This window comes from Chlorocebus sabaeus, chromosome 22 (assembly GCF_047675955.1).
Source record: "Chlorocebus sabaeus isolate Y175 chromosome 22, mChlSab1.0.hap1, whole genome shotgun sequence".
NCBI lineage: Eukaryota > Metazoa > Chordata > Mammalia > Primates > Cercopithecidae > Chlorocebus > Chlorocebus sabaeus.
In genome coordinates, this window is record NC_132925.1 from 32,108,973 (window position 1) to 32,125,174 (window position 16,202).

The window sequence follows — 16,202 nt, forward strand, 5'->3', positions numbered from 1 at the left end:
TTCTTTTCTTAACACAAGTCAAGAGCTGTAAAAAAAATTGCATAGACAAGGTATGAGACTAGTCTTTTCAAGGGTCTTTTATCACCTTATAAAGTCAATTTTAATTCCTCAAAGCCATCTGTTTTTATCTGAAAATATGCCAGTTCACTCAAAGCCTTGGAAACATAACCAATGTCTCCAATCATGTCCTGTTACAAAAGAAAACAGATTTTTATTGAACTTATGCAAATAACTATATTGCCATAAATTAATACTTTCAAATGGTTTCCACATTCTGGAGAAATCAGGTAGCATGAAAGAAATATGATTCAAATTTTGATCACAAGAATATAGTTTACTCAATTGTTAAAAGCTATAAATAGCTCAGCTACTCGGGAGGCTGAGGTAGGAGAATTGCTTGAACCTGGGAGGCAGAGGTTTCAGTGAGCTTAGATCACACCACTGCACTCCAGCCTGGGCAACAAGAGTGAAACTCCATCTCAGGAAAATAAAAAATATAAAATAAAAGCTATAAATAGCTCAAAAGAAAAAAAAATTTGATTCTGACCAAAAAACCCAGAATCTGCAATGCGTCAAACAAAAAAATGTCTTAAAAATCATTTTAATCCCCTATTCATTCAGTCCAATGCAATTACTCATTCTGCTTGATACGGGGGTTAGTAATCCTCCTGAACATATTAGTTCTTCAATGAGGGTCCTGAAATTATTTTTTATCTGGTTTCATGTCACAATCAGAAGGATTATCTGAAACCTGCATTCAAGAGCTTGTCAGAGTTCTTCCTGTGAACTCCTTAAAGAAGGAAGTTTTGGGCTATTGCTGGTTATAAAGCACTTTTTGAGAGGAATCAAAGCAAAACGTTAATTGTCTGTGGATGACAAAAGCCCAAACAACCATGGTCAAAGATATAAATGACAAGAAAATTTGGTTATTTCTGTAACAAGCAGCAATTTAACGTAATAACCATATTTATTGTAGATAACATATACAAAGACATATTAGAATTCTAGAAACCTCATATACTTTTGAAATACATTTTACTAACACATTTATATAAATAGGACTCAGAGACAGTTAAACACCATTTCATATTTGATAATGCTTCCTGTATGATTTTAACATCTTGAATTAACTTAATATGTCTCTTTTGGACTTCAGAAGACCTAGCACCAAAAAAAGTTAATGAGATTAAAAAAAAAAAACAAAAAACTGAATTTGGAACTTGAAATTTTGATTTTGAAAAATGTTTTGAGTATTAAAGGTTTAAAACACTTGACAAAATAGTATCCCAGGTCACTGTAAAATAAGTCATTATCTTAGATAATATGAGAATTCAAAGATTTTAAAAAGCACAAAAACCTTTACTCTTTGATTGAGACTCAGTTTCCCAAACAACAAGACAGCATGAGCTCAACTGAATCTGTCTGTCCTTTCTTCTCTCTCTCTCTCTTTTTGCAGTTTACTCAAAAGGTGAAAATAACAAAATCTTTTACTATTTCTTAATATTATATGAAAATCTTGTTCAAAAGAGAAAGCCATACTTTACCTTTGCAAAGTGTAAATATTATTAATGCAAAAGATAATTTTAAATAAAATCTTATAAACAATTCCGTCCAAACTTACCTCATAAGGTAACATTTTTATAAACCTTTTATAATTCTTTTACACTCTTTTTTCAAACTTTCTTTATCCATTGTTTAATCTATCATTTTTAAACACTCCATTTAATACAGTTTTTACATACCGCTAAAATAGACAAAATTACTCTTTTTAAAAAAACTACATTTCCATTTCTTTTTATAACCCTTTTAATAAAAACACATTCTTTTTTTCTTATATACTTTGTGTATAGAATTGTTTCTCTTATATCTAGTAGTTTTAATTACAATGTTAACTCTTAGTAACACTTACTTTTATTTTTAGTGAAAAACCTAGTAAGTAACCAATTTTAATTATGTACTAGATGCAGAGTCCAAGACAATGAACAATGTCTGAGTCTGGGCCTTGACATGGCCCTACAGGCTCAAATCTAAAGACACATTTATAGGCAAGTTAAGCAAGTATCAAAAGTATTAGACAAGAAAAGTTTTATATCTAGCAGAGACAGTATCTGACCTTCCTTATTCAGACCAAATGTCTACATTAAATTTTAAAGACACCTCTGTTTTATTATACCAATAATTTAAAAACTGTCTTTATTTACTAAAGGTTATTAAACTCACATACACTAAAAGACACATTTTTATTTTCCTGATAAAATATTTGATATAAGCACTTACTTTCTCTAAGCCAGTTATACAGTTCTTTTTTTTCTTTTTTTTTTGAGACGGAGTCTCGCTCTGTCGCCCAGGCTGGAGTGCAGTGGCCGGATCTCAGCTCACTGCAAGCTCCGCCTCCCGGGTTCCCGCCATTCTCCTGCCTCAGCCTCCCGAGTAGCTGGGACTACAGGCGCCCGCCACCTCGCTGGACTAGTTTTTTGTATTTTTTTTAGTAGAGACGGGGTTTCACCGTGGTAGCCAGGATGGTCTCAATCTCCTGACCTCGTGATCTGCCCGTCTTGGCCTCTCAAAGTGCTGGGATTACAGGCTTGAGCCACCGCACCCGGCACAGTTCTTTTATATATTTTGGTAGTGAAACATCATGTACATACAGTATAAATACACAGACATACAGATACATAGATTTTAAAAAGTTGACTGTTTGAGTCACATAGCCAGCTGTGAAATAAAAATAAAAATAAAAATTGTTGGTATGTGTTTTTCCTCATCTTTGAAGAGTTTTACAAGATTGATAATTTTTCTCCCTTCGAGTATTTAGAAATATTCACCAGTGAAGATACAAGAGCCTTGGTATTTCATCTGGATGATTAATAATGGATTCAGTATCATGAATAGATAGCTCACTTCTCTGTTTTTTTAGTTTTTCTTCTGTCTATTTTGATAAGTTACATTTTATGCCAATTTTCAAAGTTATTTTCACGTAATTGGTAAAAATATTGTTTTTCTTAATGTCTGTAGAATTTGTGGTAGGGTTTCCCTATTTATCACAATATCGGTAAATTGTATTTTCTTTCTTTTTTCTCTTGGTTAACCTCACCTGGGGTGTATAAATTTTACTAGTAAATGCTCACTTGAAAGTTGTTATTTTACTTTTTATTTTATTTTATTTATTTATTTATTTATCTTTGAGACAGAGTCTTGCTTGCTCTGTCACCCAGGCTGGAGTGCAGTGGTGCTATCTTGGCTCACTACAACCTCTGCCTCCCAGGTTCAAGCAATTCCCCTGCCTCAGCCTCCCTAGTAGCTGGGATTACAGGTGCCTACCACCACACCCGGCTAATTTTTGCATTTTTAGTAGAGATGGGGTTTCACCATATTGGCCAGGCTGGTCTCGAACCCCTGACCTCAGGTGATCCACCCACCTCGGCCTCCCAAAGTGCTGGGATTATAGGCATGAGCCACTGCGACCAGCCCAAATGTTGTTATTTTATCTTCTATTTTATTGAGTTTTGCTCTTGTCTTTGTTACGTCCTTTCTTCTACTTTCTGTAGTTTTGATTTCCTGCTGATTTACTAGTATCTTGACATAGAAGCTCTGATCATCAATTTTCTGCCTTTTTCTTCGAATGTGTGGATCTAAGGCAACACATTTTCCTTTGTTCACTTCCTCAGCTATATATCACAAGTTTTGATATGTCACATCTTCATTGTAATTCTGTTCAAAATATTTTCTAATTGGTTTATCATTCTTTTTAAAGCATGAACCTCCAGAGCTTCCAATTGTGAGACTAATGCGTATTTGTCTCCTTAGCACTGAGAGACTGAGAATTTTTTCTGAGCTGTTGAGAGATTGAACTTAACTCTGTGTTTTTTTTTCTCTGCACAAAATCAGAATTCGGTAAATGTTTTGAGGGGGAAGGCGGCTCTATGCGTGAGTTTCTTCAAGTCTTCAGTTTTGTTACTTCAGCCCAAGAAATCACCAAATGCTCTTTTGATTTATTTGTTGCTCATCAGCAGAGTTCTACTTAAGGTCAAAGCTGGATTCTTACAGATACCAACAGGTATCCTCAGAAAAAAGGTGTTGCCAACTTTTCACTGCATGAATTCAACACGCTTTTTTAGAGTTTTTAATCTCTAGGCCACCTTCCTAGAGATTTTTATCTTCTAAGAACCTTAGGTCTGGAAAAATTCCACTTTGACCTCCTGAGATATTGATTTACCTTTTAACTTCCCACCATGTGCAGATTTGCAGTTCAGCAAGATGTTAAGGGAGAAATTGGCATGTGTCTGAAGCTCTACAAAGTCTTCCATTTGTCCTTCCACTCACTCTAGGGCTGCAAGATTCCAGAAAACTCCAAGGGTTTATCTGTTTCCCGATTCTCAACTTCCAACCCACAAAGGACTGACAAAAATAACCCCAGGTTGTTGCTGCTGACTCTCAGCTGTCCTCTGAAAGACTCCCTCCTCTCTGTATTTTACTCCCTTTAATTCTTCTTGGCTCTTCAGTTGTCTGATGCCTTTAAGTAAATTCTTGTCTAATTAATTCAGTTTTTATATTGTTATTCTCAATAGAAGCATTCTCCTCCTGCAAACTACTCCATCTTATCTAGAAATGAAAGCTTTGAAAATATAATTCTAATTTGTGCTTATTTTTGTATATTTTGACACCTTGAAAACACACACACGGAGGCATACACATACATACATACATGTCACTTAATAGATTTTCCAAAGCCCTTCTTTCCTATAGCAGGAAAACTAAAAATTTCACTTGAACTTCCTATTAGAGAATAACCTAATCAGATGCCCTTTTCTGCTACCATGTGGTGTCAGGGAAACTTATTGGAATTTTTTCTCAACCAACAAAGAAATTGTGGCCTTCTGCCAATCTTAACATACTATAGCAGAGGACTGAGGAAATCAATACTTTTGAAGATCTCAGGAGAATTATTTGCTCTTATCATTAAATTATTGTGCCCACAATCACCACACCCTTAGTTTAGATCAGTTAGTAGCATTCTTACCATGAGTAAAGTTCACGAAGGACTTTCACACTGGAGAGTTGAGAAATGAGAGAAAAAGAAAAAGAGGCAGGAAAGAAAGAAAGAAGAAGGATGAAGACTCTAAGAGAATAGGGGCTTTCCAGTCTTCAAATTAACACAAAGTTACAGGAATAGTTATAGTGTCATAGTGTCTCCTCATGATATTGCCATGCATTTAAAGTGTTGGGGGTTTATGTAAGGTTGAGGGAAAGTTACGACATCAACTATTCTTCTTTGGAGGGCCTGTCAGTGGGTACAGGAAATGGTACTGTGAAGTTTTATAAAATGTTGGGAGAAATATCTGAGAGGGATATGTTTCCTATCTTTGGCTTCATATAAAAATTTGGCCCCGTCTCTACTAAAAAATACAAAAAATTAGCCGGGCGAGGTGGTGGGCGCCTGTAGTCCCAGCTACTCGGGAGGCTAAGGCAGGAGAATGGCGGGAACTCGGGAGGCGGAGCTTGCAGTGAGCTGAGATCCGGCCACTGCACTCCAGCCCTGGAGACAGAGCGAGACTCCGTTTCCAAAAAAAAAAAAAAAAAAAAAATTGGGGAAGACCAGTCTTAGGCATCATATAAATCTAGCATGACATACTTTTATATTTAATTTTGTTTCTCCTTTTTTTTTGCCTCAGCTGTATCTGAATTAAGAACTGAACCCCAGCTGAATCTGGACTTTGAAGATTTTCTTAGCCTTCATTATTCATCTGTGAGAAAACCTGCTCCTCAAATATCTGTTTTCCCCTCATAAGTATTAATTAACTCACCAGAGGACTATCTTGCCCAGAATCCAAATGGCACAATAACCGTCATGAAGTACGCACCATCTCTATGGAGACTGTGAGGTCCCTGGTACTCCAACGCCGGATTGTGTACATGAATCATCCTCTAATGAATAATGAGAAGATTGTTCCTCTTTTAGTAAAACAAGAATGTAAGTAGAAGTGATACATCAGGAAGGAAAAATATTTATTTTTCTTCAAAATCCATTACCAGAAGTGTTTGTATAAGTCACGTATTTTTAAAAATGTAAATCAATGTATTATACATGCATGGTTAAATGAATCAAATAATGAAGACATCTCTACCCTAGTCCTGCTTCCCGGGGCAACTGTTCTTATATGGCAAATGTTAAATTGATCTACATTATATGATCTCCACTGAATTTTTGCCATAATTGCTGAAGACTGAGCTCTTTTTACACCTTCTTCAAATTTTCCTCCACCCTTTTCCTCCCAATATAGCTTGTTTTTTCTTTCCTGCTTACTTCTACAGCTTTGAACAGCCTTGCCAAACCTGTTTTTTGTTTGTTTGTTTGTTTGTCATCCACCATACAATTTAGGGAGAAAAAAAGCAAAAAGTTAGGTAGACAGCTAAGGCTAGTCGTTGGAGAAGCAGCCTGAAACATCACAGCTACAGGCACAAGTAGAGCAACCTGGGGAAAACTCAGGCTGCAGCTGCACAGATAAGGAGGCAAGGTCCAGCATAGAAGCCTTTTGTTCTTTTTGTGATCGGTGGGATCCCAGGAAAAAGTTACCTCCCCTTTTCAGACATAGACATGGTGGGCTCCATGGGTGCTTTCATGGGGAAGGGAGGGGGGCTTACCTAAAACAAACCCACAGTTATACAAACAAGAGAAGCTGTGCTTTGTGCTTACCTAGAGACAAACCTATAGCTGCATAGATAAGGGAAGTTACACAGACAGCTGTACAGATAAGATAATTTGCTCAAGCAGCTGCAGAGCTGAGAGGTGTTTCTTATAAAAGCTTCTGAATTCAACTGTAAAACAGCAGCCCACTAGGGCTCCCCTCTCTGTTGCCGAGAGCTTTCTTCTTTCACTTATTAAATGTTTGCTTCAACCTCACCCTTTGTATTCATGCTTCTTAATTCTCTTGGTGGCAAGACGACAAGCTTGGATAACACCTCAAAAAACAAGACCACTGACCATTGACCCGGTTTCAGAATGTCTCTCTTAGTTGCCCATTTCTCTTTGCTCTCCTTCCTTCCAAGCTCTGTCACCTATATTTATCTTCTGTTTTATAACAACAATTTAATTATAACAATAATTAAACAGGGTATAATTTCCTCACAGGATATTTCTAACAGTAGAAGCCAATAAACAGTATTTAAATAATTGTTTTCATATTATAGCAAATAATCTTTTAAAATTAAAGTATTTATTCTCCATATAGTCACTGTAAATACTGATATTTTGGGGTTTTAATCTACCACATTACTACTCATTTTCTATTATCTCTCACCTGTTTAATGTTCTTTTCTCTCTTTCCTTGATTTTTAGTTATTTTTTTAAAATTTTATTTCCCCCAGTTTTTAATTTATTAACTAATTTTTAAATAAGATTTCTTTACTCTTCCTTTAGTGGTTGACTTGGGCATTATGAGATATATCCTTGTTAAAATTACTTATTTATTTATTTTAATTGACAAATATAATTGTACCTTTTTATGGGGTGTACATAGTGAAGTTTTTTGATACATACGAGGTATAGCGATCTGATTAGTATAATTAGCATATCCATCCTCTCAAACATTTATCATTTCTTTGTGATGGAAATATTCAATATCCCCTCTTTTAGCTATTTGAAACTATGTAATATATTGATGTTAAACATGGTCATCCTGTAGTGCTATAGAACACTAGAACTTATTCCTCCCACCTAGCTAAAATTTCTTAACCTTTAAGGAATCTCTCTCTATTCTCCTTTCCTACAACCCTTCCTGTCCTCTAGTATCCTCCTTTCTTTACTTCTGTGAGATCAACTTTTTAAGCTTCTGCATATGAGTGAGAACATGTGGTGTTTAACTTTTTGTTCCTGGCTATTTCCCTAAACATAATGTTCTCTAGGCTCATCCGTATTGCCATAAATGACAGGATCTCATTCTTTATTATGTCTGGATAGTATTTCCATTGTGCATATATACCACATTTTCTTCATTCATTCATCTGTTGTTGGACACTGTGGTTGATTCCTTATTTTGGCTATTGTAAATAGTGCTGCAATTAATATGAAAGTCACCAGCCACAGTGGCTCACACCTGTAATCCTAGCACTTTGGGAGGCTGAAGTGGGCTGATTGCTTGAGTCTAGGAGTTCAAGACCAGCCTGGGCAACAGAGCAAGACCCTGCCTCAGTAACAAATAAAAAAGTTAGCCAGACATGGTGGTGAGCGCCTACAGTCCCAGATACTCAGGAAGCTGAGGTGGGAGGATTGTCTGAGCCTGGGAGTTTGAGGCTGTAGTCGGCCATGATCATGTCACTGTACTCCAGCCTGGACAACAAAGCAAGACCCTATCTCAAAACAAAACAAAACAGCCAACATGAGAGTGCAGAAGATATCCCTTCAATAAACAGATTTCCTTTCCTTTGGATAAATATGAGCATAAAACACAAGGATCCATTAACAATCCAAACAACCTTCACCATTCTCTAGGGTTAAAGAATAATACATCCTCCCCTTCCTACTTCAACAGGGGATCTAAGACAAGCTTTGGAGCAAATACTCTTAATTCCTTTATCCTGCAGCCTAGAGTTTTGGTGACTATCTTGCCATGAACTATACAACTTGAATATATTAATGAATTACTAGGAGCCCAAAGAAGGTATCCCAAATATCTAAAAAAAAGTTTTTCTGGCTTATCATAGAGCTTTAAATCAATAGTAGTCTCATCCCTGCTCTTTCTACATACCATACACTTTTAATTTGAGCCTTATAGTCCAATACATTTTAAGTTCTATACTATGATCTTCTGCATTTTCAAATTAATGCGCTACATTTCAGGCTTCAGTAAGTTAAGGAAAACATGCACCTGTTCCACTGAAATGTTTCCTCTTTTGTTATGGCCCTATCCTTTTTAAAACATGTGTTGTAAGAAGACAAAACGAGTTACACAGTATCATACTCCTCTCCCTTTTCTTAATTACTCTGGTGATTTCCTCTGAAAAGTGTAGGCATAATGAGTCTAGGGTCTTTGTATCTGTCCCACTTTAGATGACAAGCTTCATAAACAAAGCTGTAACAAATTTCAGTATTAAGTATGGACTAACAGACTGGTGAATATCAGTATATCACTTGGGCAAATCAAACAAGATTTATTTATCTGCAGGACATGTAAGGAAGTTCATAATCAGAATATACAGGAAAATGATCAGAAATATTCTTTTTTTTTTTTTATTTAGATGGAGTTTCGCTCTTGTTGCCCAGGCTGGAGTACAGTAAGGCAATCTCAGCTCAATGCAACCTCTGCCTGCCAGGTTCAAGTGATTCTCCTGCCTCAGACTCCCGAGTAGCTGGGATTACAGGTGTGTGCCTCCACACTTGACTATTTTTTTGTATTTTTAGTAGAGACAGGTTTTCACCATGTTGACCAAGCTGGTCTTGAACTTCTGACCTCAGGTGATCCATTCACCTAGACCTTCCCCGACTCATGAGATTGGAATATGCCAATTGAATAGCCTATGTATCTTCCATCAATCTACTAGCTAGATATCGGTTAATTTTACTTCTTATTGAAATACAAATGTCAGTAAAGAAGTTATCAACTAAGAAAATGATTATTCCTTGCTTAGTTTTGTAACAAATATTAGGAATATAAATCCCTAATTCTGCTGAAATTCTCATATAAGTCTTCTTTTTTATGTTTTGTTGTTATTGACTTTAAGGATGTGTTCATATTTTACCGCCAAACTCTTCACAGTCATCCCCCTCCACCTATTTAGAATGACTATGTAGTGTCTTCTTGAGAAAGACCATTGGTAAAATCTAGAAACTGAGACAAAATGATGTCTGAGCAGTCAAAAATAAATGGCACAACCAGATTATATGTACTCTCTAAATAACATTGTAGAGAAGAACTACTAAAAAAGATTTATCTTTTCCTTCAATGGTAATGGAAAATTCAAAGCAGCAAATTTAAAAAGAGTAAGCAGGAAAATTACAGCAGTCTGGCAGTTAGGAAGAGGAGAGAGAAAAAGCCTACTGTGAGAAGACCTAAATATGCAAAATGCAAAATATTTCACGTTAATGTTAGCAAAACTTAAGGGCCAACATAAAGTGTATATGTTCATTTTTATATTGTATCTAAGAAGAATCATTGACAATTAAAATGATGGCTTTTTTTTAAACTGCAATAAAAAATGTACATTTTATTCAGAGGGCTACATGAAGACATATCAGTAATACAATTTAGTTACACTTTGGTCAAAGTAGCTATTTTTTAAAGTGTTGATTCCTAGGCACTCCAGTGAAAATGAAACTTGTTTCTCACTTTTTCCACTTAATCATGATATATCTTTGAGTGATTCTCTTAACATCACTGAGACTCCATTTTCTCATCTGTACCTAATAACTGCACTTACCCAGATAATGTGAATAAATACTCCCTATTAAATGCTTATCATGTTACTTAATACATTCATCTTGAATATTTATTATTATTAGTAGTAGTAGTAGTATACATTTATTTTCTGAGGTTATTCCAAACTCTTGAAATTCCATTTTAGTAATATAGTCACCAAGTGACTACATTATATGTTATTATTAAACTTATTTATAGATACATGTAATTATAAATTATATATAATTCTTAATAAAATTATTTTATTATTTATTATATTATATTTTGCTTAGCCATTTTTCTTGAGAATGTTAAGAGTATATTAGATGTTATATATCTTTGAAAAACATGTAGGAGTTTGAATATTCATTAGTTTTTTTTAATAAAGTGGAATATGGCAAATCTCATATAGTATTAATTTTAATGTCAAAGAGGCAGTGGCAAATCAAAAGAGCATCACAGATTAAGGGTATCAAGAGGGCAATACAGTGTATAGAAAAGAAGTATAGTCACAAAGAACGTTTCTGATTTGTGTTTTTCAGGTACATCTAGTTCTTCTATTTGTCTACCTATAGGTGCACTCATAACATTTTGATTTATTTCATGCGTTGTCATCGTTATCCTCTGCATTGCTCTGAGAAAGAAGATGTTACCTGTTTGTGGAAAAAAGGATGAGTTTCAATCATTAAAAAAAAGAAATTCCAAGGGCTCTGGCAAGATCCGTCATGAAAAGAGTTGTTATGAAAAAACTTTTATCCACATGCTTGGTAATTCCCTCACTGAAGGATATATCTTTGTTAAAGTGATAGTTTACTCTGGAATATTACAAAGGTAAGCTGTTAGTTATCAGTAATACTTAAGGTAAATTGAGTTTAAGAGTCTTTACTGAGGACAGATTTTTGCACGAGAGAATATGAATCACTGACAACTGGTGGAGAGGAAGCTCATTGAGAGGTAAAAAAAGGTAGAGATTGGAAGGAGATTTTTCAAAGAGACTATTGCAGTAGTCAAGATGAGAGTTGATGGTGGTCTGGACTAGAGTAGCAGCAAAGGGGACTGAGGGATTAAGTTTGGGATGGCAAGATTTGCTGAAGGAACAGCTGTGGTAAAAGAGCAAAATGTGAGAATTGTCCTGATGATTGTTTGTTTTTTGGTGTTAGATGAAGAAAACTTTTACAAATATGGGAAAGATTAGAGGAAGAACAAACTTTGGAAAGAGAATCCAGAGTTCAATTTTGAACATGTTAATTTTGAAATGCCTATTTTACATCCAAGGGAATAGGTTAATTATCTCTATATATGAATCTGAAATATATGGAACACATAAGGACCAGTGGTTTAAGTTTTAGAGTATAATGAATAGACTCTCCAAGGGGACAAGTCATAAGTTATGACTCTCACTATTATAGAGTGGAAATAATATGCAAGTTCTGTAATTTGAGTATTTTCATGCCCAACGAAGCATTTGAAAATATACTTTGGTCAATCTCAAGAGAATTTGAATCTGAATCTCCAAATTTTTTACTCATAGCATATTCTTACAATGGACTGCCATGAGGGGGAGTGTTTGGGCTGTATTCCTCTTATGGGTACATTAATGTCGCTATATCTCTAGGTCACAGAATATGTGTGAACCAATACCTCATTTGAGACAGCCTCACATGGAGAATGTAAGAGCCATTCTCTTCTCACATACAGGTAACTGGCAGGTTTGTGAATTTGTTACTGTTATTTTGTACACTTCAAATTTAAGATTTAACCTTCCAAATTAAAACATGCATTTGGTAGCAACAATTATTTTAGAAATAAATGAAAACAATGATTTGGTTAAATATATAATCCAATTTCATGAATTACTGGTTTCCAATGAGGTTATATTAATATTAATGTCTTTGAATATTTCTGTTCATTCCCTGATTCAGATCCCCTCCTAACATCACCAATTGAATGACTGTTTTGATTTGCATTTTTTCAGGTTATTAATAAGTATGAGTATGTATTCATATATTTGTTAGCCATTCAAGTTTCCCCTTCTGTAAGGTTCTTGTCTACATTTTCAAGTAGTGTCTGGTTGACTGTTTATATCTGCAAATTTTTTTTTTTTTTTTTTTTTTTTTTTTTGAGACAGAGTCTCGCTCTGTCACCCAGAGCTGAAGTGCAATGGCACGATCTCTGCTCACTGCAACCTCCGCTGCTGGGGCTCAAGCAATTCTCCTGTCTCAGCCTCCTAAGTAGCTGGGATTACAGGCGCCCACCACCACGACTGGCTAATTTTTTGCATTTTCTTTTTTTTTTGAGATGGAGTTTCACTCTTGTTGCCCAGGCTGGAGTGCAAAGGTGTGATCTTGGCTCACTGCAACCTCTGCCTCCTGGGTTCAAGTGATTCTCCTGCCTCAGCTTCCCAGGTCGCTAGTATTACAGGCACCCGCCACCACGCCCAGCTAATTTTTGTTATTTTTTAGTAGAGAAGGGGTTATGTCATGTTTCCAGGCTGGTCTCAAACTCCTGACCTCAGGTGATCTACCTGCCTCGGCCTCCCAAAGTGCTGAGATTACAGGCGTGAGCCACTGCGCCCTGACAATTTTTTGTATTTTTAGTAGAGATGGGGTTTCACCACGTTGGCTAAGCTGCTTTCAAACTCCTGACCTCAAATGATCTTCTGCCTCGGCCTCCCAAAGTGCTGGAATTACAGGGGTGAGCCTCTGCACCCGGCCAGAAATTTTTTATATCTTAAATTCTTTACATACTAGATATTGATTACTTCTCCCTGTTTGGCATCAGTCTGTTACATTTTTCAGTTATACCATTAGGAGAACAGAAGTCTTTAAGGGAAAACCAAAAGTCCACTTTTTATGGATAAAAAGTGGATGGATTTAACAATGTTAAGTCAAACTATAAATTATTAATAAGTTTGAGTTTGGGGCACTGATGTCTTTATAGTGAAATTTCCTTCAGCCATAAATATATTATCCATTTATTCAAGTCTTTCTAAATGTCTTTTAGGAAGGTTTTACAATTTTCTCAATGTAGGTGCAATTCTTGCTAGGTTAATTCTTAGGTACTTTTAAATTGTTCACTATAATTAATGATATTTAAAAACATTTCTAGCCGGTTATTAGTTGTTTAGGAACATTTTCAGATTTTTTAAGTTAACCAATATTTGGAAACTGTGCTAAACTCTGTATTTAAGTTTTTCTGTTGATTTTGATTGTTTTTCATGAAGTTGATTATCTTTCTTACAACTAATGACAGTTTTGCTTCTTTCCTTCCAATCAACACCTCTTTTTATATTTAATACCTGCAATAACAGTTATCTTTTTCTTTGTTTCCGATTTAAAAGACCATGTCTAAAATTTCCTTACAGTTAAATATGATATTTGCTGCAGTTTGACCGCTAAGCATATTATCAAGGTTAGGAAATATTTTCTTATTCCTATCTTCTTTGATTTTATGATAAATATGTTGTTGAACTTAAGAAATAATTTATTGGTACTTGTTGAGATAATCATGAATTTTTCATAGCAATGTACTAACATGATAAATTATATTGACAGTTTTCTAATGTTAAGCCATTTTGGAAATTGTTCTGCTTTATATTTATAAGTAAAAGAAGGCTATAATTTTATTTTCTTGTATTATCCTTTCCTGGCTTTAAAATTAAAATAACTCTAGCTTCAAAGAAAGATCTCAGTAATTTTATAGTTCTCCCTTTTGGACATGAATAAGACAGATCTATTCCTCAGCAATCCTGCAGGTCTGTTATTTATTTATTTATTTATTTATTTATTTTGCAAAGCAAGTCTTTGATTTGGATTTACTTGCTTACTAAGTTATTGGCCCATTTAATTTTTAAAGTTTTGTGGCCAATTTGCCACTTTCAGAAATTTATTCATTTTGTATAAGTTTTCATATGACTGTTCACAATATTGTTTTGTTATTTTTGCTATTTGTTGCATCAGTATTAGTTTTCCCTTTTCATTCTATATTGTTACTCTGCATTACAGAAATAATTTTCTGAGTGTTACATGCCACCAGGTTGATCAATTAATCTCTAGAAAAAAATTTATATGTATTCTATTTGTGTTCCTTTTTATTGATTTCTGCCTTTAGTTTTATTATATTCTCCTTCTCATTTTGTTGAGTTCCTTGTTTGCTTCTTTTACTCAATATTGACATCTGGTATAGTTAAGGTGATACATTAATTCTAAGTGCTCCTTTAAATCTGTCCAATAATTTTAAATTATGTAAGCAAATTTCTTTAATACAATGTTTATGCTTCATTATGGCTGGGAGTTTTTCCCCTTTTGTTCACCTTTCTGTGTCCCAAGTCTCTTTTAACCTAAAAATGTTGTTTTTAAGCTTTTTTTTTTTTGAAATAGGATTTCACTGCATCACCCAGGCTAGAGTGCAGTGTCTTGATCATGGCTCACTTCAGCCCCAACCTCCTGAGCTTAAGCAATCCTCCCATCTCAGCCTCCTGATTAGCTGAGACTACAGGCATGTGTCGCCATGTCCAGGTAATTTATTTTTATTTTTTGGTAGAGACAGGGGTCTCACTATGTTGCCCAGTATGATCTTGAACTCCTGTCCTCAACCGTTATGAAATTGATTGCTTAACTACATAATTTGAATCTGGATTTTAAAATAATAAATGTAAGATTTTATTTTAAAAAATTAGAAAATAAGATTATGAGAGGTGAGGAGAATTATGCTAAGGTATACGTGTTGGGAAATTTAAGAAATTGACTTAAAAAATACATATGTATTGTCCTTAGTAAGTTAGAAGAAAACAGCAGAATAATAAAATATAACTCTTAATGTAGCAAAAGAATATTTAGCCTAATGAAAGATAAGACAGAAGAAAATATACTAAAATGAAATATAAACAATTTAAAAGTCCTATTATCTCAATAATTACAACACACAAATAGGTTAAGTCTGGGGGCAGTGACTCACACCTGTAATCCCAGTACTTTGGGAGACCAAGGTGGGAGAAATTTTTTTCCAAGTGTGCAGTTAATATTTCTCTAATAGAGGAAGGTTAAAAATAAAGTGATAGGAAAATATATGGGAAAAATACATGTAATAGAATGATATACATATACTTATGAAAAGACATGTATAAGAATGTTTATAGCACCACTGTGAAAAATGCCTCCAATTTGAAAAACAAAGAAATGTTCATTAATAGAAGAATAGATAAATAAATTGTAATATACAGTATTTATAGAATAAGATACTATACATCAATGAGAATGAATAAGCCACACTACAGGCAATAACATGGATGGATTTTTAAAATCTACTGTTGAGTAAAAAACCCAGACACAAGTGAAGACATATGCTATGATGCCATTCATATAAAATTCAAAATCAGGTGAGCCTAGTCTATGGTGTTAGAAGTAGGAGAATAGGTCAGGTGCAGTGGTTCATGCCTGTAATCCCACTGCTTTGGGAGGTGGAGGCAGAAGGATCATCTGAGACTAGGAATTTCAGGCCAGCCTGGGCAACACAAGACCCCATGTCTGGAAGAAAAAAAAAAAAAAAACTGGGCATAGTGGCTGCACATCTATCATTCTAGCTCCTTAGAGGCTGAAGTGAGAGGATCCCTTGAGCCCAGGAGTGAGTTATGATCGCACACCACTGCATTCCAGCTTGGACAACAGAGCGAGACTTTGTCTGTAAAAAGAAGCAAAAACAAAACCCCAAAGCTTTGTACCAGCTCCTTATGAGAGGGTGGTAGTAGTAAAACAAAAGGCTTCAGAAGGTGAACATTTGATGCTTTCTTTGTCCTTTTTTTTTTTCCAAGAG